The 26921-nt window shown below is 58.4% G+C and overlaps 1 long non-coding RNA gene across 3 annotated transcripts; it reads left to right on the top strand.

Moving 5' to 3' along the window:
* The first annotated feature begins 526 nt into the window (after nucleotides 1-526).
* Nucleotides 527-26921, top strand: LOC115515436. 3 transcript variants are annotated; one of them, XR_003969271.1, is made up of 3 exons: nucleotides 527-626; nucleotides 17224-17553; nucleotides 25962-26921. It is a non-coding gene; the product is annotated as an uncharacterized LOC115515436 (long non-coding RNA). The 3 variants fall into 3 exon arrangements; XR_003969270.1 differs by lacking the exon at nucleotides 527-626 and adding an exon at nucleotides 4807-4955; XR_003969272.1 differs by lacking the exons at nucleotides 527-626; nucleotides 25962-26921 and adding exons at nucleotides 4807-4955; nucleotides 20492-22223.

The following is a 26921-nucleotide window of genomic DNA, read 5'->3' as shown; positions in this document are numbered from 1 at the left end:
GTCATTGTTGAGATGGGGCAAAAGTCACATTCAGTCTACGTCACACGTCGGTGGTGTTGAGAGGCAAGCCATCCCAGCAAGAGGGGATCCCTCGTTCCCTCTTCCCAAATTTCTTCTCCTTTGCTCTTCACCGTGCCCTGCAGTCTCTGTTCCACTGTCCTGTCCGTGCGTCCCGGGAATAAAAGGAGTGACCAGTAAAACCCCGGCTGGCGGGGAGCAGGGCGGTAGTGTTTCCGTGTGTGTTGTCGGGCAGGGAGGGTGACAGTAGCTCCCAGATCCTGGACAGGAAATACCACAAGCTTTTGTCCCTTCCGGGCACTGGGTGCATCCTGCTGCCCGCAGGGGTGACGAGGGACACGGACCCAGCGGAGCACTGCCCAGGCACAAATGCCATTCTTAGGAAGTAAGTGTCCTTCGTGCCAGGCCGGCCGGGCTGAGGCCTCTGTCGGATGCTCGAAATGGGACATCAGTGGTGTCCTGGGAATCTAAGGATTGAAGCTGGACTCTGTTACCGTTGCGGCCCCACAGCGGACGAGATGTTCACTGACCTCACGGCCACGGCGGACACGCAGAGGCTGTGTGAGAGCTTCTGGACGCACGGAGTGGCGGGCAGAATGGGAGACCAGGTGAGCAGGGCCCCGTACTTGTTGGTGAGGAAGGACACCAAAGGCAGGGGTGCGTTTTGAGGAGGACGTTGTTGCTGATGCCCCTGTAAGGCGGGCAGAGGGGAAAGTGGGGCCGCTGGCGGCTCCTGGGGATTCATCTGAGAAACTGGGGCGGCCTGGGCCGGTGTCCAGCCGTGGTCTGGGCAGAAGGCTCGTCTCTTGACTCTTTAGCGTGTCTGTGACCAGAAGAGAGCTTCTCTGTTGCCTCTCTTCTACATCAAAATACAGGATTGTGGCTAGGTAATTAGAAACTTGGGGTTTCTTTCCCCTGCTGGACCGCAGGACCAAATTACTCCCATTCTTAGTGTGGGCCGCTGCTGGGCCATTTTCCCGAGTTCGGAAATGTTACATATTTGTCCTTGTGATGGTACCGTTTGTGGTGGTGAATGTGCAGTTATCCAGGAAGGTCTCGCATTGTTTTCTTTTGCTTTCCATCGCAGTTCATCCCGGTACCTACCGGAAGGCCCACGGGGTCATAGTGTCCCCAGCTGACCCGGCACCCCCACCCCCACCCCCACCCCAAGCTGGGTCCTCCTCTGGCCTTTCCCACCTCGCTGCAGGCTGCCACCCTCCACCCAAGCGATCCCTCTGTCCTCACTCGCTTCCTCACCCATGCAGCGTACCCACCACGTCTTGTCTGCTCTGTTCCTGAGTATTTCCCCAAACCACTCAGTTTTCCCGCCTTCTTTTCAGGTCACGCTTCGGTCACACCCCCTTAGTCCTGGTGCCCACAACCTGCGGTGACCTCTGAGCTCCAGCTCCTTAGACGTACCCTCATCTCTTCCCCTCTGTCGCCCCAGCCCCCTGGCCCTCTGTCCGTGGCCTGCTTGCCTCCTCTGAAGCTTCCGGTCCCGGGAGCGCACGGCTGGGATGGAGAAGGTCCTCAGGGGCGCGGGTCGTGGAGATGGGGTTCCGAGTCCATGGGCAGTCCTGGATGAAGATGGGAAACCGTCCCTGCCCGCCCCAGTTGGAGGGGAGGGATTTAGGGTGGGTGTGCGGACCAGCTGCTCCCGGGCACGGGGGTCACTGAGCTGCTCCCTCGGTGTCCACAGCCCTGTCTGGATTTGCCCAGGCTCCTCGGCACCTCGTCCCAAAGACAGTCGCACGTGGGGATTCGTGAGAGTCGGTCGGAGATGCTTTTGGAACTTCTGAGATTCAGCTCCTGCACGTGGTTACCGGTCAGCAGAGGCAGACAGAGCTTAGTGGGGTCTGCAGCTCATGCTTGAGGGGTCCCCCAAGAAAACACAAATTTTCACATCCACGGTGCAGAGCCGTGGGGGACCCCGCAAGCCTAGTTGCCTTAGCTTCCGGGTCAGTCAGCCTTTCTGGTCCGAGGCTACAGCTGAGGACAGTGACAGCAGGGCCACGGGACCCCCGTGGTCAGGGCGGTGCTGAGGTCGCGACAGGCCACGGTTGCGCCAGGACCTCCGACTCGGGTTGGGCAGGCTCGGGGCGCCGTCTAGGCTCTGTGTGTGTCATTAGCTGCGCGGCCGTGGAAGATCGTTTCAACTCGGCACCTCGGGTTCCTCTTCTGAAATTAAGTGGGGTCACTGTTCTAAAAGGTTCCCCATTCCCCTTCCAGAAACGCATTCTTACAGCTGAATTCAAATGACTCCAGCCCGTTTTGTGCCGGTGAGGAAAGAACCAAGTGCTTGTAGTGATGATGATAAAAAAAATCTGGGGGCCCCTGGGTGGCTCAGTTGAGCATCCGATTTTGGCTCAGGTCATGATCTCACAGTTTGTGGGTTCAAGCCCCGCGTCGGGCTCTGTGCTGACAGGAGCCTGCTTTGGATTCTGTGTTTCCTCGCTCTCTCTCTCTCTCTCTCTCTGCCCCTCTCCTGCTCGCGCGCTCTCTCTCTCTCTCCTTCAAATATAAACATTAAAAAAAACTTTTTTAATTTTTTTTTTAAATCTGTAGCTTAACTATCCCAGGCATGAAAAGCATGGTGTAACCCTCACTCCCGCCCCACTTGGGAAAAGAGCACTTCGTCGTGGGCTGGGGACTCCCTCTGCTTATCTCAGGAGAGTTCCCTGGCCACCGCACTAGCCCTGAGGGCGAGGGCTGCCTCTCCCCCCCCCCCCCCAGTCTCTCTCAGACCCAGCCGGACTGGAGTCCAGCCTCGTTCTTTTGCCTGCAAATAACCAGGTTCCCAGCGCCAGTTATCGAAGAGACTGTCTGTTCCCCCCGAATATTCTTGGCTCCCTTGACAAGCATCAGGTGGCCACTCAGGCACGAGTTTCTTTCCGGGCCCCCCATCTTGTCCCCTGGTCCAGGTGTCTGTTTCTGTGCCAGGTTCTTACCATTTCGATTACCAGAGCTTTGTAATATATTTTGAAATCAGGAAGTGTGATGCTTGGTACCTTCTCAAGACTGCTTGTGACGCTTCAGGGTCTTCTGTGGTTCCATAGAGGTTTTGGGATTGTTTGTTCTATTTGTGTGGAAAATGCCATTAGAATTTAAAAACAAAAATTTTTTTTAATGTTTATTTATGTTTGAGAGAGACAGAGACAGAGTGTGAGCGGGACGGGGGCAGAGAGAGAGGGAGACAGAATCCAGAGCAGGCTCCAGGCCCTGAGCAAGCCGTCAGCACAGAGCCCGGCGCGGGGCTCGAACTCACAAACCGCGAGATCATGACCTGAGCTGAAGTTGGAGGCTCGACCGACTGAGCCACCCAGGCGCCCCTGGAATTTTGATCAAGATGCATCAGGTCTATAGGTGACAGCGGGTAGGATGGACATTCTAACAATATTAACTCTTCCAGTCCGTGTAGACTGGCTATCTTTCCATTTGTGTCTTTGTCAGTTTTTTTCATCACTGTCTTACGGAGGTCAGTGTAGAGATCTCTAACTTTTGTTTTTAAAGTTTAATTATTTATTTTGATAGAGACAGAGACAGCGCAATGAGGGAGGGGCGGGGGGGGGAGAGAGAGAATCCCAAGCAGGCTCCACCCTATCAGCGCAGAGCCCGACTCAGAGCCTGAACCCATGAAACCGTGAGATCACGACCTGGACCGAAACGAAGAGTCTGACGCTCAGCCGACTGAGGCACCCAGGGGCCCCGAGATCTCTCACTTTTTGGTTAAATTTGTTCCTAAGGATGTTATCGTTTTTGGTGCTATCATAAATGGCATTGGTTTCTTTATTTCTTTTTCGGGTAGTTCACTGTTGGTGGGTAGAAACACAGCTGATTGTTGTGTGTGGATGTCGTGCCCTCGCGGCTTCGCCGCATTTATCCGTCCTGACGGTTACTCGGTAGAGTCTTCAGGATTTTCCTCACGTAGGATCACGTCATCGGCAAACAGATGACTTTCCTTCTTCCTCTCTGATCTCCGATGCGTCCTTTCTCTACCCACTTTGTTGAGAGTTTTTATCCTGAAAGGACGTTCAGTCTCGCCAAATGCTGTTTCTGCTTCAACTGAGATGATTGTGTGATCTTTATCTTTCGTTCTGTTAACATGGTGTCCTATATCACTCACAAAAATTAACTTGAACTGGATTAAGGGGTTAAATGTAGGACTCAAAAGTGTACAACTCCTGGAAGAAGACATAGGAAGAAAGCTCCTTGACCCTGGTCTTGGCCAGGATGGTTTGGAAAGGGCACAGAAAGCACGTGAAACAAAAGCAAAACCAAGTAAGTGCTGCTTCGTGAGACTAGAAAGTTTCTACACAGCAAAGGAAACCATCAACGAAACGAAAGGGCAGCCTACCAAACAGGACACAGTGTGTGCAAACCATCTATCTGATCAGAGGTTGATTTCCAGAATAGATGAGGAACTCCTACAGCTCCATCGCGGAAAGATAAAAATCGGACTTCAAGATGGGCAAAGGATCTGAACAGACCTTTTCCCAAAGAAAGTATGCAAATGATCACCAAAAGCCTGAAAAGGTGCTCGACAACACCAGTCAGAGAAATGCAAATCGAAACCACAATGGGGTGTCACCCTGTGCCCCTTAGGAAGGTAGAATCCAAACAAGAGACAGCAAGTGGCGGCGAGGACGTGAGGACGCGGAGAAAGGGGAGCCTTCTGGCTGTGGGTGGGAACGCGAACCGGGGCAGCCGCCCTGGAGCACAGGATGCAGGTGCCTCAAGAAGTTAAAAACAGAACTGCCCTCATGACCCAGCAGCCACACTTCTGGGTATTTACTTGAAGAAAATGAAATCACTAATTGCAGAGGATATGTGCACCCCCATGTCCGTTGCAGCTCTGTTTACAGTAGCTGAGCTATGGAGACAAGATAGGGAAGGACCCTAAAGGCGCACCCAGGAGCGGATGGGCGAAGGAACGCGAGGTATGTTACCTATTATTGTGTGTCATCAAGGAGGAGATCCTGCCATTTGTCGACGTGGATGGACTTCGAGGGCATTGAGTTTCCGGGAATAAGGCAGACAAAGACAAATCCCGTAGGATTGAATGTGTGTGTGGAAGCTAGAGGTGCTGAACTCCCCGAAGCAGGGAGTGGACTCATCATTGGTCACTGCTGGGGGCGGGGGGCAGATAAGAAGACGTGGGTCAAAGGGTACCGGCTTCCAGTGTCAGATGAGTAAGTTCCGGGGAGCTGACGCACAGCATGGTGACGGGGGCGAACACTACTGTGTTGTGCGCTCGAAAGTGGCTAAGAGGGGCGCCTGGGTGGCTCAGTCGGTTAAATGGCCGACTTCGGCTCAGGTCATGATTTCGCGGTCCGTGAGTTCGAGCCCCGCGTCGGGCTCTGGGCTGATGGCTCAGAGCCTGGAGCCTGTTTCCGATTCTGTGTCTCCCTCTCTCTCTGCCCCTCCCCCGTTCATGCTCTGTCTCTCTCTGTCCCAAAAATAAAAATAAACGTTGAAAAAAAAATAAAAAAAAAAAGAAAGTGGCTAAGAGAGTAGATTTGAAATGTTCTCGCCACCACAACAGAATGGAGATCATTTGAGGTGAGGGATGTGCTAACTACCCCTTTTGTGGCAAAGATTTTATAATACGTGTGTATTATCGAGTCCTCATATCGCACGCCTTCAACTCACACGGCATTATGTGTCAGTTATATCTCAGTGGAGCTGGGGAAAGACAGACGTGGGGTCGGGGGCCGAGAGGAAAGAAAGAGAAGAGGAACACGAGGAGAGTCCCCTTTTCCATCCCGGGTTCATATGTGACCCACAAAGTCAAGTGTTGATGTAAGCAGAGTGGGTCTTGACCCCCTCCCTGTGTGCTTCTTTCTTTCTGGGGCCCCTGCCCTCGGTCCCAGAGGCTTAACATTAACCCCCCATGACCGCCTGGGCCTCCCTGACCACACTCGGTGGCCCTTGTCCCTGTCGCATCCCACACGCGCCCTCCCCGGCCCTCAGTCCCTGTGACGGCAGCTGAGGGCTTGCAGCAGAGAAAGCCGGTTGAAGTGGGGGTTTCATTCTCGGGCACCTTATCCCCGGGATGTAAGTAGCACTTCTGGACCCATCTACATGGGTTCCTACTTGTGGGGATATCGGACAGAATAAGGAAACGAATGTGAAACTGGGCTGAGTGGACGAAGATCGTTTCTGGAAAGGAGGGTCAGGTGCCCCCCTAGAGACGGACTTGTATCCATGGCGCCTCCCCTCTACCCCTCACATCCTCTCGTTCTCTGAATATTCCAGGCCTCTCCCCAGATGGAGGGGGGCGGCAGGGTCTGGGTGGGGAGGAGGGGGGCAGAGGCTGTTCACAGGTGCGGTTCGTCTGCAGGCTGGACGCCCCCTCGTGAGATGCGGGTCTCGGGGACGGAGGCAGAAGGGCCGTTGGGGAGGGTGAACGGGCCCGAGAGCCCAGAGCCTTGCTGCCTGGAGGTGACCTCAAAAGCTCTACTGACTTAGAGCCATGGTGTGAGCTGTTAGAAGTTGCTTTTAAGGGGGCACCTGGGTGGCTCAGTCGGTTGAGCGTCCGGCTCCTGATTTCGGCTCAGGTCATGGTCCCGGGGTCATGAGTTCAAGCCCCATGTTGGACTCTGTGCTGACCGTTGAGCCTGCTTGGGATTCTCTCTCTGCCCCTCTGCCCCTCCCCTGCTTGCTCGCTCTCTCTCTCTCTCTCTCTCTCTCTAAAAAAAAAAAAAAAGAAACTTTTAAGAAGGATCCACTTGCTGGGGATCAGGTCTGACTGCCCAGCTCAGGGAAGGGAGAGTCAAAGCTCTGAGGGTGGTTGTCCCAGGAAAGCAGACGTGGCCAGGGAACACCGGTGCCTTCCAGGGAGACACTGGTGTTTGGAGGGTGGGGAAGAACATTAGGATTCTCGTAATACTGGCAATGGTCTGAGGACTAAGGCTGTCCTCGGCAGGGACGGGCGCAGGCCGACAGGGCGGGGGACGGGGGAACCACGTAGCCAACAGCTCAAGGGACCCTACGGCACACTCTGCTTGTCACTCACACGTTCCGTCGTGGGTCTGTGTTCATACGGGCACACCCGTGTGTGAATGTTTCCTTCGGGTAATTTCTGAAAAGTGGGGTTAGAGTATCAAAGGGTATGTGCGTTACTGACCTTGGCAAGACCCTGGAAGCATGCTGGAATGAGAAACCGCATTTGATGAGAGTGGGGAGAAGCAGGCATTCCCTGTCGCCGGTGGGATTGGAAGATGCCCCCTTTCTGGAAAGGAACGTAGCAGTCCGGCAGGCTTTGGCATCTAGCGCGATCCGCGTGCCTGTCCGGTGTTTCCGTTTGGAGTCCGTCCCAAGGAAGTAAAGTAAAGGTGGGCAAAGATGTTTTTGCTAGGCTCTGGGCAGCACTGTATGTGGTGGTGAGAAATGAGTGAAACCCCCCCCAAGTTGTGGTGTCAGGGGACTGGTGGAGTAACACAGGACACGTCTGGGCACTGGAGTGCCCTTCCTTCAACGTCGTGCTGTTCAGGTGTGTTTACGGACGTCGGTGGTCTCCACACAGCGCGTGCGAGTCGAGGCTCCTGGGGCTGAGATGTGCCCGCCGCCCTCAGCTCTGGGCCCCCATTTCCTTTCTGAGTCAAGGTCAGTGGTGGGGCTCCACGGGGTCCCTGCGGCCCCTCCCCGGGCCGGATCGGCCTCCACGAGGGCTGATTGATGGCTGGGCGGGGTACCCGTCTGCTGGGCTCCCTTTCCCTGGGTTTTGGGGAAATAGGGACACTTTCCCCTAGCCGTTCCCAGCACTAACACGCCGTGTCCACTGTTCCATCCATGTGGACATCTGGGTCCTGGGGGAGGAGAGACCCGAGGCTCCGGGCTCAGAGCGGTGTGTGGGAAGGGATGCGGGGGCTCCTGGCAGCGTGGGCACTGGCTTCCACGGGCACTTCTGCGCCCCCACCCCCTCGCCGGGACTGATGGACACTCAGCGGTCAGAATTTTATCCCTATGTTCTTATCTCCTCTGTACTTTCTCTAACCTCAGGATTGGGGTCGTGTCTAACCCTCCCCCCCCTTTTTTTTTTTTTGCTTCTGAGAACATCTCGATGTTTTCCCTTGAAATCTAAGGAAATCGGTGGTGCCCAGTGCCCACGCTCCACAGCGTTGGAGGAATTCTAGGACCCGTGGAGCTTCAGGGGCATGTGGGGGCGTGAGACCGGGACGCCCAGCGGGACCGGGCCTGTGGGCTGTGGCTTCAGTGCCCGCACATCCCTCCCACTGAGGGAGCGAGGGCTGGGCTGGGCGGTGACCAGGCACGCCTCGGTTGGCCGGGACTCGCTGATCCGCGTGCGGAACGTCTTTCCCAGCAGCGCCCGGTAGTAGACCGGACGGCAAGGTGCGATTCCTCTTGTTCTAGGACAACTGATTGCGAAGACAGGGGGTATAATGTGTTTGATAATTTGAGTTAAAGTAATAGCAATAATACTAATAGCCATGACCGTTTGTTGAGAAACATAACATACTGTATGTTACCTGTCAGACACCATATATTATGCGTTCTGTGCTACATACACGTTAACATCGTTACACCTTACGTGTTACTTATTATTTAGAATATATCGTAGCCAGACACTAGCAATTGTATCCCTCCTGCCTGAGCTTTCCTCATTGCTAACTCAAATCCAAATGTGAGTGGTTGGGTTTTGGGGGGCGGTGATGGTGGCCGGCAAAACCCTAGCCGTCAATTTCTGATGATCCGTTAGGGTTTTGTGTTTTCGGGATGGGGAAGGCAGGGAAGTGGCCTGAACCCTGGGCCTGGGAAGAGTAATGAGGCGGAGTTATTGGGCTGGTGGGGACTCTCTGGGTCGGGGGCTGGGAGGGGCACTGTGCGTGCAGGTTGGTGGACCCTCCGGGTGTGGGGCTGGGACGGCCGCTGTGCGTGCAGGTGACGGTCTGGACAGGGGCTGTAAGTGGCCTTGCTGAGAACCGCGAGGAGCAGGGGACGGGGCCAGTGCTCACCAGCAGCCAACGTGGGAGCCCAGGGCCCCTCCTTGCTTGGGAGTTGGAAGTTGGGGCACTTCTTTTTTTTTTTTTTTTTTTTTTTTTAATTTTTTTTTTTCAACGTTTATTTATTTTTGGGACAGAGAGAGACAGAGCACGAACGGGGGAGGGGCAGAGAGAGAGGGAGACACAGAATCGGAAACAGGCTCCAGGCTCCGAGCCATCAGCCCAGAGCCTGACGCGGGGCTCGAACTCACGGACCGCGAGATCGTGACCTGGCTGAAGTCGGACGCTTAACCGACTGCGCCACCCAGGCGCCCCGGAAGTTGGGGCACTTCTTGAAGGGTTATTGTAGGGTTCGCTTTGACTGTCGGTTTGGTTTCCCTGAGGGCCAGGTGAGATATGCGATGACAGAATTAGGGTTCAGGAGAGACCTCAGTGGGCCTGACTGCTGACAGCCGTGTGGCTCCCAGAACCAGGTCCCGGCCAGGCGTCCCGTGCAGCCATGAGAGGGAGCCGGAGAGTGTCCCACTGGAGAGGAGACGGGGCCTGAGCGTCAGGGCGACCCAGATACTGGCCCATGGGGCGTGTCCAGGGCTGGCGAGACCACACCTGGATTTGTCCTTGGCTCCGAGCGCCCCAGATGCCCCCTTTCTCAGCCCCCCGGGGACCCTCTCCCCTAAGCCCTGCCCTCTTTCCTTCCCTCCCCACCCGGGTGGCCCTGAGCCTCCTCAGCCTCCGTGTCCTGCCTCCAGCCCCTGGAGCCCAGCCGGGAGGCTCCACGACCCCCTCCTCCCCAGAGCCCCCTGCCGGCCTTCACCCCACCGCCAGATGAGTCTCCCTCCGTGGGAGCATCGGTGGATGTGTGGCCCTGCGTCTCCCACCCCCGCCAGCTCTCCGTGAAAGCCTGGCCTGTGCGGGCCGTTCTGAGCCAGGCAGGGAGGTGCGGGCGGGGCGGAGACCGCACGTAGGGCTGTGGCTGCCTCCCCTGCGTTCCACTCCTGGCCCACCAGCATGCACACGCTCCGTGGACCTGCGCGCTGATTTCCAGGCCCGAGTACCCGCCGGGAAGGAGACAAACAGCTGTTTTCCGAGGGTGCTCATGAGCGGCTGCTGTGCTCGTGGTCACCCAGAAGACACGACTGTCTGCAGCAGGGCCCACGCACCCCCGGATGGAGGGCACGGCGTGGCCCCGTGGGCTGGCGTGCTCTTCCGGGCTGGCTGTCCTGTGGGAGGAACCAGCTGTGCTGAGGGCCTGGGCCGCGCAGCCCCTGTGTCGAGAACTCGAGTGTCCGCGAGCTCCGGGCACCTGTCTTCCCCAGGGTGGGGGTGGGGGGGGCCCTGGGCGCGCTTCCTCGGACCTGGTGCACCTGGTCCCCGCTGGTCGCAGGGACCCGGTCACCTCTGCGAGCCTCTCCTGGCCCCTGGCATCCCCTAGGACATGCAGGCTCCCACGCCTGTTCCACGCAGACCCTCCAGGAAGGACGCGTGGAAGTCTCCACGCTCCCCAGACGCCCGAGACCCCGAGGGGGCCTCCCTCCCCACAGTCAGCTGCCCACGCCGACCGAAGCTCCGTCTCCCGCTCTGTGCCCCGCAGGTGCTCCCGTATCCCCACCAGAGTGATCCCCAGGCACACACGTAGCCTGGTTTGTCTGCCAGTGGCGCGGCCCAGGACGTCCCGGGCCATCACGTATCAGCAGAGCTTCTTCGGGGAGCTGTGGGCCACCCATCGGTTCCTGCAGGGGGCCACACGCGGACAACTTACGGCCCACCCTGTGACGTTCCCGTTGGCCAACCTGCCAGGAGGGCTGTCCCCGGCCCTTCGGCCCTTGGGCCCACGCAGCCCTCAGCCTCGGCCACTTTGCTGATTCGCTTCCCTCTCTCTCCCAGCCACCCCTTCTCAACTCCGCTCCTGCGTATCTGCAGCCGTAGAAGTGGCTGGAGAACAGAGGGTCTTTACAGGACCGGCTGCCTCTTCCTCAGAAGGCTACTGGGGTTATAAAAGGCAAAGAAATCGTCTTCCTTTACAGAGTCAAGTTTAACGAGCCAGGAGTTCCCCATCTCGCGGGTTGACGTTGTACGCGAGGGACACCGACACGGTGTGCACGTGGGTCGCTGCGTGGGCTCCTTTCCTGGACTCCCCCCGGGAGTTTGCTCACTTCCCCACAAGCCTCGGAGCGTGAGGGCGCCTCATTGCCCCCAGCGGGGTCCCCCCCACCTTGTGTGCTGACCGTGCCCTCCCTCAGGCCAACCCTTCATGGAGGCACTAAGGATTCTCTCTTCTTTGTTTTTTTTTTTTTTTAAATGTTTATTTTTAAGAGAGAGAGAGAGAGAGACATATCGTGAGCTGGGGAGGGGCAGAGAGAGAGGGAGACACAGAATCTGAAACAGGCTCCAGGCTCTGAGCTGTCAGCACAGAGCCCGACGCGGGGCTCGAACCCACGAACTGTGAGATCGTGACCTGAGCCGAAGTCGGACACTTAACTGACTGAGCCCCCAGGCGCCCCAAGAATGCTCTTTTGTCCTCCTCCTCCACCTTCCTTGTTAAATTAATGGACTGTATTTTTTTTTAACGGAATGGTCTTATATTTACAGAAGTGAGTGAACAGAACGGAGAGCTCCCGGGCACTCCCCTGCTGCCCCACAGACCGTCCCTTCTGATCATCACCGGCTTGCCTCACCATCGCGGTACATGTGTTAGAATTCGTGGAACAATTCTGGCACGTTATTGTTGACTAAAGTCCAAGTTCACGGGCAGGATTTCCCCTAGCGTCTCTTCTCTGCTCCAGAACCCCATCCAGGACACCACATTACAGTCCTTAGTCCTCGGGTCTCCTCAGGCTCCTCCTGGTGGTGACAGTTCCCGGACTCTCCTTATTTTTGGTGAGCTCGGCGGGTCCACTCTTTTGCAGCACATGCCCCTCTGTCGGAATCTACCGGACGCATTATGCACCATCAGACCAGGGCTCTGGGCTCTGCGAGGAAGGTCACGGGCACCATCGCACTGTCTTCAGATGCCATCGGCGTTAGTGGCACACGGGCTGCCGACCCTGGCCGGGCCACCTGGCCGAGGAGAGCTGTCAGGCTGCCCTGGGAGGTCGCTCCTCCTGCCCCTCCGCCCGCCGTGGCGTTTGAGGGGGGAGCACGCGGCCGCCATCAGGGGCCTGGGACCGAGGGTCCTGTCCACCTGCCTGAGGGCAGGGAACGCACACGAAGCGTTTGCAGTCCTTCCGCGTGGGACAGTTGTCTCTTCTCTCATGTATTGCTTTATCCCATCACTTACTTATAGCAGGATGGACTCAGCGGTATTTATTTTACGCCCCGGCGTCTAATCCGATACTGCTTCACTGACTTTGTTGCTCGGGTTGTTGGCGCTCCGGCTACGGGGGCTCTCTCAGTCGGTCTCCCGGCCCTTTGACGATCCCGCGTCCGCGCCCTGCGTGTTTCCTCACTTTCCTCGTGAGGCGAGCTGCTCCCTTCGCTTTTTTTCATCCCTGGCCCTGTTCTCAGCTCTCTGTTTTCACAGCGAAACGTGCCTCAGCTGCCCGGGGCCCAGAGCAGGTCCAGCCCTCTCCCGTGGCCGCCCGGTGGCTCTGAGCAGGAGTCACCCACTCCTCCTCGTCACCGCACAGGGACTTGGCCAGGCGGAGTCGGCAGAGGACCGGAGTCCGAGCCTTCCCCTGCGGGGTGCGGCCGCTTCCTTGCAGGTGGGGGGGAGGGGGGTGCCTCCGTAGCCCCCACCTGGAGCAGCCCCCCGCACTACGCCGCCCCCCGGGGGAACGCGGCCGTGGCCCCTCGGCCCGTCCCCACCGGGACACCGCCCGGCCTCCGGCTCGGCTTGGGCTGTCGGCAGTGCCCCTCCCCACCAGGTAACAGAAACACGCCCTTGGGGGTATCTCCCCAGCAGCCAGCCGTGGGGGCAGCTCTGAGCTCCGCTCCCCGCCCCCCACCATGGAAAATTGTCCGCTGCGGCCAGGGGGCGGTGTGACCCCCAGGGGGCGGTGTGACCCGTGTTGAGTCGAGGTTACTCACCACAGGGTGGCTTTGGGCGGGGGGGGGGGGGGGGGGGGGGGGGTGGTTTCAGTGACATTCAGCAATGGGAAAAGACACAAGCCTCAACTGCTCTATTTTTATGCGAGGGCGTGCATATTTATATATCGGCCTCATCTTTAAATGTTCCAGTTTGGGCTATGGTTTTTTGAAAAAGTACTATTTTTTTTTTCCTTTTTATAGAAACAGAGTTCACTTTGAATTGTGGCAGGTTTTTTTGTTTGTTTGTCTTTCAAAGAGAAGTCCGCGTTTGAACTGCACGACAACCACACGAACAGGATTTCAAGAAATCCTACGGGACCCCACCAGGAAGGGAACGGAGGGGTTGTCTGCTGTGTTGCTCACGGCTAAACGTCATTGTCACTGGGGCCTGTGGTCCCGACCACAAACATGTGACCGAGGACACGGATGGGGAGGCTGAGCTGAGTCAGATCTTCCGCTCGCCTCAGCGCTGGCTCTGCAGAGGGCAGCGTGGGCCCCACTCCCGGGCCTGACTCCCCGGGGTCTGACTCCCGGGGCCGGGGAGTGTGGGCCGCGCGTCGCTGAGCCCACCAGGAGGGTGGGCGTTAAACGCTTCCGCGGCCCCAGTTGGGGGCCAGACCCTCGCTCGCGTTGAGCTCGGGAGGGAGGATGAACTCGGGTCTTTGGATGCTGGGGCGAAGAAAACCACCCCGTGGAAGTCCACGTTCCGCGGACCGGCTCCCTGACGTCCGGGCCCCACGTCCCGCGCTCACACTCGCCACGGGATGGGCCCGCGGTCGCCCTACCAAGCGCCCACGGTTGCGGTGTGGCTCCGCGTGCCGGGCACCGTGTCAGGTACGCCGCGGGTTTGTGTGACCCCACTGGAGCCTCGTCCCCGCGTCCCCGTGTCCCCGCGAGCAGGTGACATCGCGCTCCTCCGTCCACAGACCACCGAGCAGGGGCTCGGGGAGGTCGGTGAGCCGTGGGGCTGGGGTCAGAGCCTTCACCTGCCCCCCCGTAACCACGGGTCCCGGCGCAGGAACCAGAAGACCTGGAGCGCGGTTCCGTGTCTGCCCCTAACTGGCCGGCTCGGCGGGAGCAAAGCCACTGGCCACGTGTGACCCCCGATGCCCTGCGGGTCACAGGGAGCCGACTGCCCCTGCCCCGTGCCCGTCAGGCTGCTCTGAAAACACACGTGTGTGCACGTGACGTGTCCCCGCTGCCAGTGGTGACGGGCCTCCGTCAAAATGTCCCCTCTGGAGGCACCTCCTGCTCTCCAGGGGACGCTCCCACGTACCGTCCCCAGGGCAGGCCTGCGGGCGCAGCAGGAGAGGCGGCACCTGCCGTGGGCGCCGCCGGGCCCTCGTGCCCCGGAGCTGGTCGGGGGAGGTTCCGTGGCTCATCCTCCGGACCTCACCCGCGGTCAGACTCTGAACTTGCCCTCCTCCCAGCGGGACGAGACTGGGATGAGCCCACCCAGTCCCGGAAGTAGGCTGTCCTCCTGTCCCACCCTCCCCGGCAGGAGTTCGTATCTCCGGCAGCCTGTGTCCCCGCCACGGGGCCAGTGCCCACTGTGCCCTTGCCAAGCCACCCTCCACCCGGCCACGTAGACCCCTGCCCGTCCCCGTCTGTGGCCCACCCCCTTGCAGGGCAGCCCCATCACCCTGGCTGCCGCCTTCCCCAGCCTCACCTCGCACCTGCCCCCGCCAGCCTCGCTCGGGCTCGGGGGGGGGGGGGGGGGAGCTCAGGGGGCCCCCACCAGCCTCGCTCAGGGGCTCGGGGGGGGGGCTCAGGGGGCCCCCACCAGCCTCGCTCAGGGGCTCAGGGGGGGCTCAGGGGGCCCCCGCCAGCCTCGCTCCCTGCTCTGCCTACCCTGACCGTCCCCTGGAGCTCTGCCCCGGCGACGCTCTTCCAGAAAAACCTCTGTTCCCATCACCCCTACTAGGGGCTTCTCCTGGAGCTCCCCCTCCGCCCCCCTTGGACTTTGTACTTCTCCCCTCCATGAGGGCAGGGACTTGAATGGACAGGTCCTTGTGCCTGGTTAACGCCGGCAGAAGGGATGTTCTCGGCTGGGTGGGTGACCGTGGGGCCGGGCACGCGGTGGCTGGGCCTCTGGTTGGACCCTGCTCGTGCTCCCCGAGGCCGTGTGGGGTGCTCCACCCCCTCTCGGGGCCGCCCGCGCCCTGACCCTCCCGCCCGTCACCGAGCCTGCAGGCTGGCCCTACACAGCAGCGCGAGCACAGGCAGGGCCCGCGAGCAGCAGAGGTGAAAGGTGCCAGCGTGGGTGCCCGCTGGCCCCGCGGGTCGGGCTCGGGGAGGAGTCTGAGCGGCTCTCCTCCTTTCCTGGCGGACTCGGGGTAAATCCCCATCGCTGGCCGGCATACAGATAGAAGAAACCAGCTGAAAATCCACCCGCTCCCCTGACGCAGAAAACCATCGGACTTTACCACATTCACTTGAGCGAAGAAAACGTCAGATTTGCTCAGAACAGGATAGAAAAGTGCGTCCCCTCCCGTGTGTGCAGTTGCAGCCACGTAATGCGTGATCTCCTGTCTCGGGGCAGATTCCTCCCTTAACACAGGTGCCACGGAGGAAGAGCCACGGCCGTGGTACCCGCAGCCTGGATTCTACTGGGACAGGCCTGAGGGGGACGGGCGAGGACAGACGGGACGGCGCCTCCTGCCCGAGACACTCCGTGGGCACTTGCTGTGAGCGGTAACCTCTCTCGTGTCTTGCCACGGACCTGTGAGGAATATAAATGCTGGTGGATGGGAGCAGGGCCCAAGCGGACTTCGTGGACAGAAATGTAATTCTTATGGAATGCAAACCAACAAACAAACTCAGCAAAATTCTCCGCAGTCTAGAATCTTCTGGGAAAGTGTTGCCCTAAATTACGGAGTCTGTTCATCGAGATGAAAGTCTGTGTCTCAGGACATAATTATTATTTTAACCATTTTGGAAGGAAATGATTCTCCCTGAAGGCTGAGCTCCTTGAAGGCAGAGTTGTGTCTGACTCCCCACATCAGCCGTGGGGCCCGGCTGTCAGGATTGTCTTGCTGACACCTCTTTCTCGTTTTCTTCCTTTCTCCCAGAACCTCCGCGCTGTTGGGGGCTTTCCTGGGACCCTTCCTTTCCCCCTTCTCCTTGCACATTGAAACAGTCAGTGAGATATGAGCAAGATTAGGTAAACCTTCCATGAGAGCTGTTTCAAAGAGTTCAATTCAGATGGGAAGTATGCCTCCCTGTCCCCAACACTTCCCTTTCCTCCTCCCTGCTGACTGGAATTTAGATGTGATGACTGGAATTGCAGCAGCCATCTTGTGATCACGAGGTGACTTTGAGGCTGGAAGCCACGTGCTAAGAATGGTGAACAAGAAAGATAGAAGGTTACCGATGAGATCAAGAGCCACCCCAGTGTTGGACTCCCTACCTCCAGGTTTCCTGGTATGTTGAAGAAACTGCCCCCCCCCCCCCCCGCCCTGCCAGGCTTGGTTCAACCGCTTTTGTTTGGGGTCCCTGCAACTAGTGGCCAAAGCAATGGCTAACTAATGTGCTCGCAAAGAGCCTGACGCAGAGGAGGGACTTGGTAGACCGGATGGGCCCATGGTATGGTCTTGTAATGAGCCCTCAAGACCTTGAGGGATGCAAGGCTATTTGTCTTGTAACCTGATGGCCCAGATTCCGCACTGACTCCTCGTTCACGATCTTTCCCGTCGGGACTTTCCGGCGTGTTGGGTGCCACTTTCCAGCCTGTGCTGTTGGCACATTCCTCCGTCCGCTTCTAGTTTGTTCCTTCTGATCTGCTGTGAGTTTAGAAACCCTCCCTCTGATTGTGTTCGAGCTGCACGTTGAGTAAGAGCGCAGGGGCTCTGGGTGAGGTGGACCGAGAGGCTGGCCTTTGAATATGGGTGAGGAAAATGCCCCTGTGGGTGAACTGTGTTTCGTTTGGGCTGCTCAGAAGCCTTTGTAGTCATTTCCCCCCCTGGCCACATTTCAGGCCCGCCAGTTTGCTGCAGAGGTGGCTCTAGAAGGGTGTGAATTCCGAGAGCTGCAGCCCAAGCTTCTGAGAGCCCGTGCTCGGGGAGGGCGGGGTCAGCGTCGTGAACAAATAAATACTCAGTGAGGCTTCGAGCTCCCGTCAGCCGGGCCGGCTTTGGAACTAGATCGAAGTTCCAACGAGATAGGTGACTTAAGTCACTGGTGGTTTTCAGGCCTTTCTTCTTTGTGTGCTTTGCAGGGTCCTGCTGAATTATCGCTAAAAACAGTTCCAGGGCAGAGACGGATCTAGAAAGAGGCCATGACACGGACAGGAGGCGTGGACACAGGAGAATTAAGGGTGGATGAAGCAGAGACACGAAGACCAGCGTGGACATTTCCTAATTGGTCCCGAGTGTGCTTCCACTGACCCCTCCCATTCAGCCCCGAGGGCTCCAGTGAGGAGACCCGTGCAGACAGGGCCCTCCTACACAGGCGGGGCCGAAGGAGTCCCAGGCCCACGCTAAGGAGGCCCGTGTGCTTGCGGGAGGAGGCCGAAGATGCCTGGGCACTTCTTACGGGGTGGAGACAGGTAGTGACCTGTGCCGGGCGGGTCACAAGGCGTGTGCTTGGCATAGCGCGAGCGCCCGCGTCCTCTGCACGTTTCAGTAATGCTGGGGTTCTAGACGCCGATGCCGATAGGGGTCCGTGTGCGGCGTCAGAAGGGGGAAGCAGGGCCCCGAGAATGATACGGGCCAGAGACACAGGGAGACTCCTGCTCAGCACGTGGGACGTGTGCGTGTGCATGCACACGTGTGTGCACGTGGATGGGTGTGTGTGCATGTGCGTACATGCGAGTGTGTGTGTGTGCTTGAACACAGTCGGTGACATGGACCCGGGCCGGGAAAGGGATCAGAACGCGGTTCCTAAGTAGGACAATCAGATCTCTCAGGGTGGGGGTCTTGGGGCCTAAAACTTCAGACTTTGGCCCACTCACCACTCACTGCAGGCCAGCAGCGGGAGGTACCAGAGCGTGGCCTCACCTGCTGTGGCTCTTGCCTGCACATGTGTCCCTTTGGTTGGGGGCCCTGTGGAGAAGGAGTGGAGCAGGTGTTTAATTAGATTTTACTTCCATCTAATTATAGGCCAATGTCTTCTTGGTAATCGTTTCATTCAAAAATTAAGACAAATTAAAAAAAATTTTTAATGTTTATTTTTGAGAGAGAGAGAGAGAGCGCGCCTGTGCGCGCGCACGAGTGGGGGAGGGGCAGAGAGAGAGGGAGACCCAGAATCCGAAGCAGGCTCCAGGCTCCGAGCTGTCAGCACAGAGCCTGACGCGGGGCTCGAACTCACAAACTGAACTGCGAGATCATGACCTGGGCCGACGGACACTCAACCGACTGAGCCACCCAGGAGCCCCTTAAAATTAAAACAGATTTTTAATGTTTATTTTTGAGAGAGAGAGAGAAAGACAGAGCACGAGTGGAAGAAGGGCAGAGAGAGAGAGGGAGACACAGAATCGGAAGCAGGCTCCAGGCTCCGAGCTGTCAGCACAGAGCCTGATGCGGGGCTCGAACTCACAAACTGAACTGTGAGATCATGACCTGGGCCGACGGACACTCAACCGACTGAGCCACCCAGGCGCCCCATCATTCAAAAATGTTTAAATTACAGAGGTTTTCATGTGTGATGCAAACCTTTTAAGCAATCCAGAAGCCAGTGCAGTAAACAGTGAAAATCTCCTGTTTCTCCTCTACTCCCCTTCCCGGTGCAGAGTGAACCCTTATGTGGAGTCAGACCTACACTTCCAGACCTTTCCCTGGGCAAACACACACACACACACACACACACACACACACACACACACGCACACACACGGACGCAGTGAGATGATCCTGTATGTATCCTAACCTACAACTGAAGAAACCTCAGTCTATCGTGGTTATCTTTCCGCGTTGATACATGTATATTTAATTCATTCCTTTCTTACCCGCTCTGTCCTGGTCCATTGTGTGGACCGTTGGTAATTTGTCGAGTCACCCCTTATCAGGAGGCATTAGATGGTCTCCGGTGTTCTGCTGTTAGAGACAAATTAACGAGGGCACGAGCAGTGAGGTGAGCGACCGGCGCTTCGTAGGACACGGTCCTGGAGGAGGGTCACCGGATCAGAGGGTGTCCCGGCCACGGCCGGTCGACAGGCACCGTCGCAGTTCCCTCCCCACAGCGTCTGTGCCTTTGTTCCAACGAGCAAGCGTAATGAGTAGCAAGCCCGAGCGCGAGCCCCACGCTGAATGCCCGTCCCCTCTCCTTCCCCACGCCCCTTGTTGGCCGACAGTTTGACCTTCGCCGTCACCACCAGCAGCAGCCAGCCCCCGTGTCGACACGTCTGAGGACTGCAGGCTCCGTGCCCGGGGTTCCGCACGCTCCGTGTCCCAAGGGAGTCTGCCCCACGTGGCCTGCCCCTCGTGTTCCTCCGGACGCCGTCCTTGACGTGCCCGCAGACCCCGCTGCCCCCCACCCGTGCTTCCACCGCGGCACCCCCCGCCCCCGAAGCCGTTCGTTGGGGTCTTTACCCGTTTTTCCCAGGAAGTCGGGGACGGAGTGCCGGCCCCCCGAGCGTGGCGCACGCTGTCGAACGATCCGACGATGACTTCCGGGTGCTTCTCGGTCCACATTGGTGTTTGTTTTCCGGGCGCCCCCAGCCCACCCTGAGGCTGGTGGGTGTTCGGGCCAGGCCGGTTGATCGGCTCAGTCGTTCTCAGGAACGTGAGCCAGGACGGGCAGCCCAGCGGCACGCGGGGGCGAGAGGTGGCCGTGGGGGCTGGGCAGGGGTCAGCTAGTGTTGTGGGCGCAGACGAAAGTCGAAACCGTGTGGGTTCTTTGGGGTGCGAGGAGAAGAGTTCACAGGGAGCGACCTGACAGGAAAGGTCAGACGTCAGGGGGCTCCTGGCATAGTCAGGGGGACTTCCCGGAGGAAGGGGACTCGGGCGTCAGGCGGGTGCAGGTTTGAGTCCCGGCTCTGCCACTTATGAGCTGCGCGCCCCTGAGCCTGGTATTTAATAAGCAGTGCCCCCCCCCCCCACCCCGCGCTCCCGGTATGGTGCACTGGGCGCTGAGAAAAGAGTGGGAGTGTGTCTTTTCTCTGCTCAGCACCCTTCAAACAATTAGCCGTGTAAATAGAATTGCTTATCTACTCTGTCCTCTAGAAGGGACCCTAAAAGACTGGCAGAGATGCATCGGTACTCCTGAAACTCCTTCTCCAGACCCAACACGCCCGGCGCCCGTCTCCCGGTCCTCCGACCCCGTCTCCCGGTGGTCCCCGGAGGGCGGCCCTGGGGTCCAGTGTTGTGTGGGTGCAGCTGACGAGCCCAGGCACAGAGGGCCCTGTCAGCCACTCCTACTCACCCCTCGTCGTCAGTGAGCGTTGACAGTCTTGCTTTTAATATTCTGGTCGTGCCGGTTGCCTTATAGTGAGCTCGTGGAGGTCAGAAACTCTTTCGTACTCACTCTGACAACGTTTTTGCTCCTAGAGAAATCCTTTGCTGCCACGTCCCATCTTGATTGGGTGAGATCCTCCTGGTCGTCGTCTCAGCTTGGTGGTGTATCTTGGGTCCTCATTCCTCTGTCCGGAGACGCCTCCTCGAAGGTGGTGGCTGCAGCCGAGACGATGGTTCCTCACCGTCTTTGCCCCCTTCCTCAGGACGGGAGGCCCCCCCAGGGCTCCCCCAGCGTGCCCCCCCCCCCTCCACGCCTACCGTGTGCTCTTCCCGATGCCTAAGTAGAGTGAGATGCTCTCAGGAGGTGGCCGTTCCTCTTTACTTGTCCAGCCTGAGACTGTGGCCCTTCTTGGCTTCCGCGGTATCTGCTCTCGAGCGGAGTTGCAAGATCTTTCTCCACGTGAAATCTTCCACTCGCAGAAGCTACCGTCCGGAAGGCCATGGGCCGCCTGGAATGTTTACTGAGAGCCAGTCATTGCCCCAAGGGTGGCCCGAGCACACACGCAACCACGGCTTGTCGTTTCCAAAGTGGAAGCCGGGGAGTCGGGCAGCGTCAGAGCACAGCCCTCCCCGGCTCAGGGGGTGGAGGCGGAGAGATCTCTCAGTCTCTCTGACTGCGGAGCGGAGCTCAGCCTCAAGTCCCAGGGACAGAAACGCAGCGCACTCGCAAAGGTCTGAGCAAACGCGGCCCAACAAAGAGCGTTCCGGAATCGGCAGGAAACGCGTTTGCTCCAGGAGCACCCGTCCTCCGGGCAGGCGTTTGTGGTTCTCACACGCTGCTCGCTGACCGTTCGCTTTTGGCCCCTTCCCAGCCCTGCGTAAATAAAGACGATTTATCGCGTGAGACGCAGGACTTTCCCTTCATAGATCGCAAGAACGGAGTAACGGGAACGAGGAGAGGCCGATTGTCTGGGAGAGGCATGGAGTCACCTAACAGCACGGCCGCGAGCCGTAAAGGGAGGAGTTGGCATCAGAACTGTCTGAGGGCACTCTCTGGGGTGATGGAAATGTCCTGTGATGTATGCTGTCCGGTGTGGTGGCCGTCGAGCACCTGAGAGGCGGCCAGCGCGACACAGGCCCTGAGTTTTTGACTGCGTGGCCTGTTGGTGAATCTTAAGTGGCCGCACGTGGCCAGACGGCGTGGCTCCGAGCCACGGAGCCGCAGTGTCGCTCCCTCAGCTGTTACTCAGGGGAAGTTCTCTGAGCAGCCTCCACCTGCCCCATGGGAGCTGACCGCGTGCGCCTGGTGCGGGTCACAGGCCACGGCCCCGCTGTGCAGAGAGGTTAAAGTGTCTGGGGGCCGAAGGACGAGGAAAGAGACGGGCTGGTGAGTGTGGAAGGTACCAGAACACCGGTGCGCGCACAGCAGGACCCTGAGGGTGTCTGAGGGGCGCTAGGAGGGCTGCACAGAAGCGTGATGTGTAACCTCGTGTTTGGGAAGGGCTCCTGGAGTCCTGGGCCTGGTGCTCGCGGTCCGAAGGGACCCGGAAGCTGCGGCTGTAGCCCGCCCCCCTTTGACCCGCTTTGTGACTTTTCATCAACGTCTGCAAACCATACAAACACTTTTGTCTGTTTTGGTGTCGTCCACGAGCCCATTAACCCAATACCGACAGGAGGTGCGCTTTTCCCGCCGATGAGCCCCCACGCGCCCAGTGTCTCCTGGTCAGCAAGAAGGCCCAGGGGGCAAAGTGGTGTCACTGGGAACGCAGATGGGGTCTCCAAAGCAGGGTGTGAGTGGGTGGGCTTCAACAGAGAACAGGTGCGGGGCGGCACACGGCGTCGGTTCCCTCCACACGGCGCGTCCAGGGCAGGCGCATCCGCGGAGGTTTCAGGGGTTGGGAGTGGGGGCTGGGGGGAGAGCAAGAGGCAGAGAGGAGGGTCCGAATGGGGTAGAAGGAACCGTGTAGGTAGGTTTTCTGCACTGATTATTCCTCTGACTGTCCTCACCTCTAGAACAGGGACCCTACACGTGCCTACTTCGGAGGGTCGCAGGGAGGAATAAATGAGAAAATGCAGAGTGTTTTATCACAGTGCCTGGCATACAGTCAGGGCTCGATGCAGGGTGGTTTTATTATTATTCTCGCAGGTGCTGAGGGAAATGCAGCGTAAAACAGTGTTGGCGGATCGCTCCACGCCTGCCGAATAGACACCTGGGACCCCTGCTGCCCAGCACACGCGCAGATCGTAACCCAGCGTGCTTTGCGGGAAGAGCAGCGTGGCAGCGCAGAAGGGCCAGAGCCAGCAAACACGGTGACGAGCTCCGAGCCAGGACTCCCGAGGACGCCCAGGGTCCCAAGTGAGATGGGGCCTCGCCCGCCAGGTGCTTCCGTAGTTTAGAGTCAGAAGCAGGCTTACCAGCCGTCAGATGAGACGTGTTCCGCCCTCCCTCCTGACAGACTTGCGCAGCACTTAGAAGGCCAGGCTCGGGTGTGAAGTTCTCAGACTCTGGCCCCCAGGCCCGTCCTGTCCCCGGCTCCTGGGTCACCTGGCATCGGGAGCGACCTCGTGTGGCTGCGTGTGGGCAGCCCGGCTCCCACGTGCGGACTCGGTCCGCTGACCCAGGGCGCCTCGGCCACCCCTCACGTCCACGTCTGTGCCCACTGCTGGTGAGAATGGACCTCAGGAGGAGAGATCCAGAACGCACATCTGGAGATGAGCTGGGGGCCGCTGGGGCAGGGGCTCCTGGGAGGGTCCCAGGTCCCTGGAAGGAGGGCTGTGGACTTGAAGTGGGCAGGCTCCTTTGGGGACTCGTCATCACGTGGGGAGGGACGCGGCCAGAAGGGGCCGGGGGAACCGTCTTGCCTGATCTGAGTGTGGCTTTGCTTTGATCATTTCCTTAGAACGTCTCTGGGGAAGATAAAGGGGGAGAGTTCGGCAGGATTGAAGAACCCCGGGCACTGCCGTATATCTGACATTGGGGAAAACACACAAACAAAAACAACCCGGTGCCCGAAAGGAGGACGTGTTAAGACAGACATGGGGAAGCTGTTCAGGGAGATCGCCCACTACCGGTGCCACTGGGGAGTACCCACACGGCAACATGGGGTGATGTACGTGCAGGTGTAAGACAGCTGTGGGAACATCTGTGTACCCCAGGGGAGGCCTGGCAGCCGGTCTGCAGACGTGACGACAGCTGCCCACAGGAGGGTCTAGGAGATTTCTTCCCCGGGCTGTCGGCTGTGGCTGGGGAGAGGCAAGGACTTCGGGGTCTGGCAGGTGGGGCCCCGTGGGCAGGAGCCAGCTGGTTGCGGGGGCCGAGGGGCTGGTTGTGGCATCTTGCGCCTGGTTGCTCGGTCCTGCTCCTGGTTGCGGGGTCCGGCGGCTGGGTGCGGGGTCCGGCGGCTGGTTGCGGGGGTCCGGCAGGCTGGAGCGGCTGGTTGCGTCGCTGGTTTTGCGCACTCTGCTCACGGCTGCCGGGATGCACAGACAAGCGTCTGTTGGCAGCCACTCGGGAGCCGAGGAAGCACTTCAGGCCTTCGGCCCGCTCGGCGCAGGGGGAGGCGTCGTGAGTCCCCCGGGGACCCCGTTCGGCCCCGCGCCTCCCCCGGATGCCGGCCGCGCCACCAGCCGTGCCTTCGAGCCTGCCGTGGAGGCTCACGCTGCTCTCTGCCGCACTTACTGAGCGCTTACCGTGCGCCGGTCCGAATGTGCCCGTGTCAGAGCCCCGACCGCCGTGGTGAGAGCGAGCCTGGGCACCGCAGGCCGGCGGGGAGCAGCGGCCCCACGTCGCACACCTGGGAGGGAGAAGCGGGACTTGGAACTGCAGGTTCCAGCTGTGCGCATTCACCCGGAAACCAAAAGGCAGATGCCCCAGCGCCCCTTCGTCTGGAGGCCGGAGGCGGTCGGGGCTCACCCCCCGCGCCGCGTCCCCGCGGACCTCAGACGGGTCAGGCGGTTAAACGCGAAACCCACCGGGCGCCTGGGCGGCTCAGTCGGTTGAGCGTCTGACTTCAGCTCGGGTCACGATCTCAGTTTGTGGGATCGAGCCCCGCGTCTGGCTCTGTGCTGACAGCTTTGCACCCTCTCTCTCCCTGTCTCTCTGCCCCCCTCAGAATAAACACTAAATGCGAAACCTACCAAGCAAACCATGGACCAAGTAGAAGAAAAAGCAAAGGCCTGCCCGCTCTTGGGTGGGGCCTCTTCCTGGAACCCCGTCTTCTGCACACCTTCCCCTGTCAGTGTCCCGGGACACCAAGGCTGCTGGCCTGCCTCCTACATCTCCGGCCAGCCTCCCAGGCCAGCTCCCTGTGCCCGGCCTCTGCATGATGGAGCCCTGGGGCCTCAGTTTCTCACTTCTTCTCTTTCATACTTTCTTCCTATGTGGTCCTCGGGGCTCTGGCCTTTGTCATTATTACTGCTGCCAACGCCTCCCCCCAATGCCTGTGACTCCAGCCCTGACCGCCAGCCTGCAGACACTTAACTATTCTCCATGGAGAGACAGGAGGAGTGACAGAGGAAAGGAGGATAAGGTGTGTGTGTGAGTCCGTGTGCCTGTGCAGCTCCTGTGTTTGAAGATAACTCAAAGTTGGGGCGCCTGGGTGGCTCAGTTGGTTGAACTTCTGACTTCGGCTCAGGTCGTGATCTCATGGTTCATGGGTTCGAGCCCCGCGTCAGGCTCTGTGCTGACAGCTCAGAGCCTGGAGCCTGCTTCAGATTCTGGGTCTCCTTCTCTCTCTGCCCCTCCCCTGCTCTTTCTCTCTCTCTCTCTCTCTCTCAAAAATAAACAAACATTAAAAAATTTTTAAAATTAAAAAAGAAAAAGAAAATTCTCAGAGGAGAAAATGTGATTAGTAATCAAACACAGGAAGACGTTCAGTCTCAGCCAGAATCAAGGCAGCAGGAAACAAGACGAGGAGATACAGAGTCACCTACAAGGTGGGCAGAGACCCCGGAGGGCGAGGGAGGGGAGGCCCTGGGGGAGGCCAAGTGCAGCGGGCGGCTTGGCTTCCCGGCTGGAAGCCGTGTGCAGCCTTTGGCCCAGAAATACACCTGTGACACACTCAACAGAAATCCTACTGTCCACCCAAAAGCAGGTTTTCTAGAAATCACCCAGTTTAGAAGCAGGCTAAATTAATCCCTGATAAATTGGTTAGAATTTGGAATTTCCCTGATGACGGTAACAGCCACTCAGACACTTGCTATGTGGCTCCTCCTGCAGATTGGGGCCCCGTCCCTGGGAAATCCTGGTGCGGTCGGGCTGCGGTGGTGCCCAGGAATCTGCATCTCAGAAAGATGCTTCAGGCGATTCCTATCTTCAGGCCACTTCGGAAAATACAGAGGAAATAAAGTGATGTCATTAAAACTGACGTTTACCCAGGGGCGCCTGGGCGGCTCAGTCGGTTAAGCGTCTGACTTTGGCTCAGGTCATGATCTCATGGTTCGTGAGTTCAAGCCCCTCTGTGCTGACAGCTCAGAGCCTGGAGCCTGCTTCAGATTCTGTGTCTCCCTCTCTCTCTGCCCCTCCCCTGCTTATGCTCTGTCTCTCTCTGTTTCTCTGTCAAAGGTAAACAAACATTAAAGAAAAATTGAAATAAACCGAAGAGGATGTAATTAGACTGAGAAATACTTGTGACATAAGCACAAAGAATGACAAGTGTGCGAAGTATTTGTCTGTTGGACGAGTACGCATCGAACACCTACTATGTGCTAGGAGGGGAGGAGACAGAACGAAACCAACACCGTCCATCTTCATGGAGCTTTGAGTCTGACGGGGAGATGAACAGTGAAAGTAAGGAAAAAAGAAACTGAGAGGTTCTGCTCTCATCTAACTGTGGTGCGATCTAGCCGTCACACGCGTGTCTCCCTGGCTCGGCCGGGAGCTCCCGGAGAGCCGCTCAGCTCCTCTCTGTGTCTCCATCGCCTGGCCCGTGCTTACTGCTCTGAGGTTTTGGAGGAAAGAGTGTGTCCCATGGAGCGGGCAGAAGGGTAAGAACAACCGGGCAGGAGCAGAATGTCCAAAGCAATTGCCGAATTCTGCAGCGGGGGGCAGAGGACAGTTCTCTTACGGGGCCCTCCAGGCACCTGCAGACCAAGGTGGGCAGGCCCAGCAGCCCTAGTCTGGAGAGACCACGCGGGGCCCCAGAAGCCGGTGTCCTGCGTGAGAAGTACAGCACCTGCCCACATCCAGGACCAGTACAGATCTAGGACCAGCCCAGCCGCCCGCAGGGGTAGAGGGCCGCGAGCGGTGGCCTCCCGTTCAGGAAGTGCCTCAAATTTAGACCTGGGGTTATCTCTCAACGAGGTTATAAATACGGACACGGAGAAACACCAGTGGGATTGGAGAAAAAAAAGCTTAATGTTTTCGTGCCTGTGTATCATGACCAGACTATATTGCTTCCCACGTATTGTGACACTTTTGTAAATAAATCCTGTCGTTGTCTGGGAGTTACTGTGATCCAATTGCACTGTCGTTGATTGATGCAAAACGTTTAACGTAGATGTTCTTTTCTTGTATCAAAAAACA

The sequence above is a fragment of the Lynx canadensis genome, chromosome B3, assembly GCF_007474595.2.
Source record: "Lynx canadensis isolate LIC74 chromosome B3, mLynCan4.pri.v2, whole genome shotgun sequence".
NCBI lineage: Eukaryota > Metazoa > Chordata > Mammalia > Carnivora > Felidae > Lynx > Lynx canadensis.
Note: the sequence above shows the minus strand (reverse complement) of the source record. Positions and strands in the feature narration are given on the sequence as shown.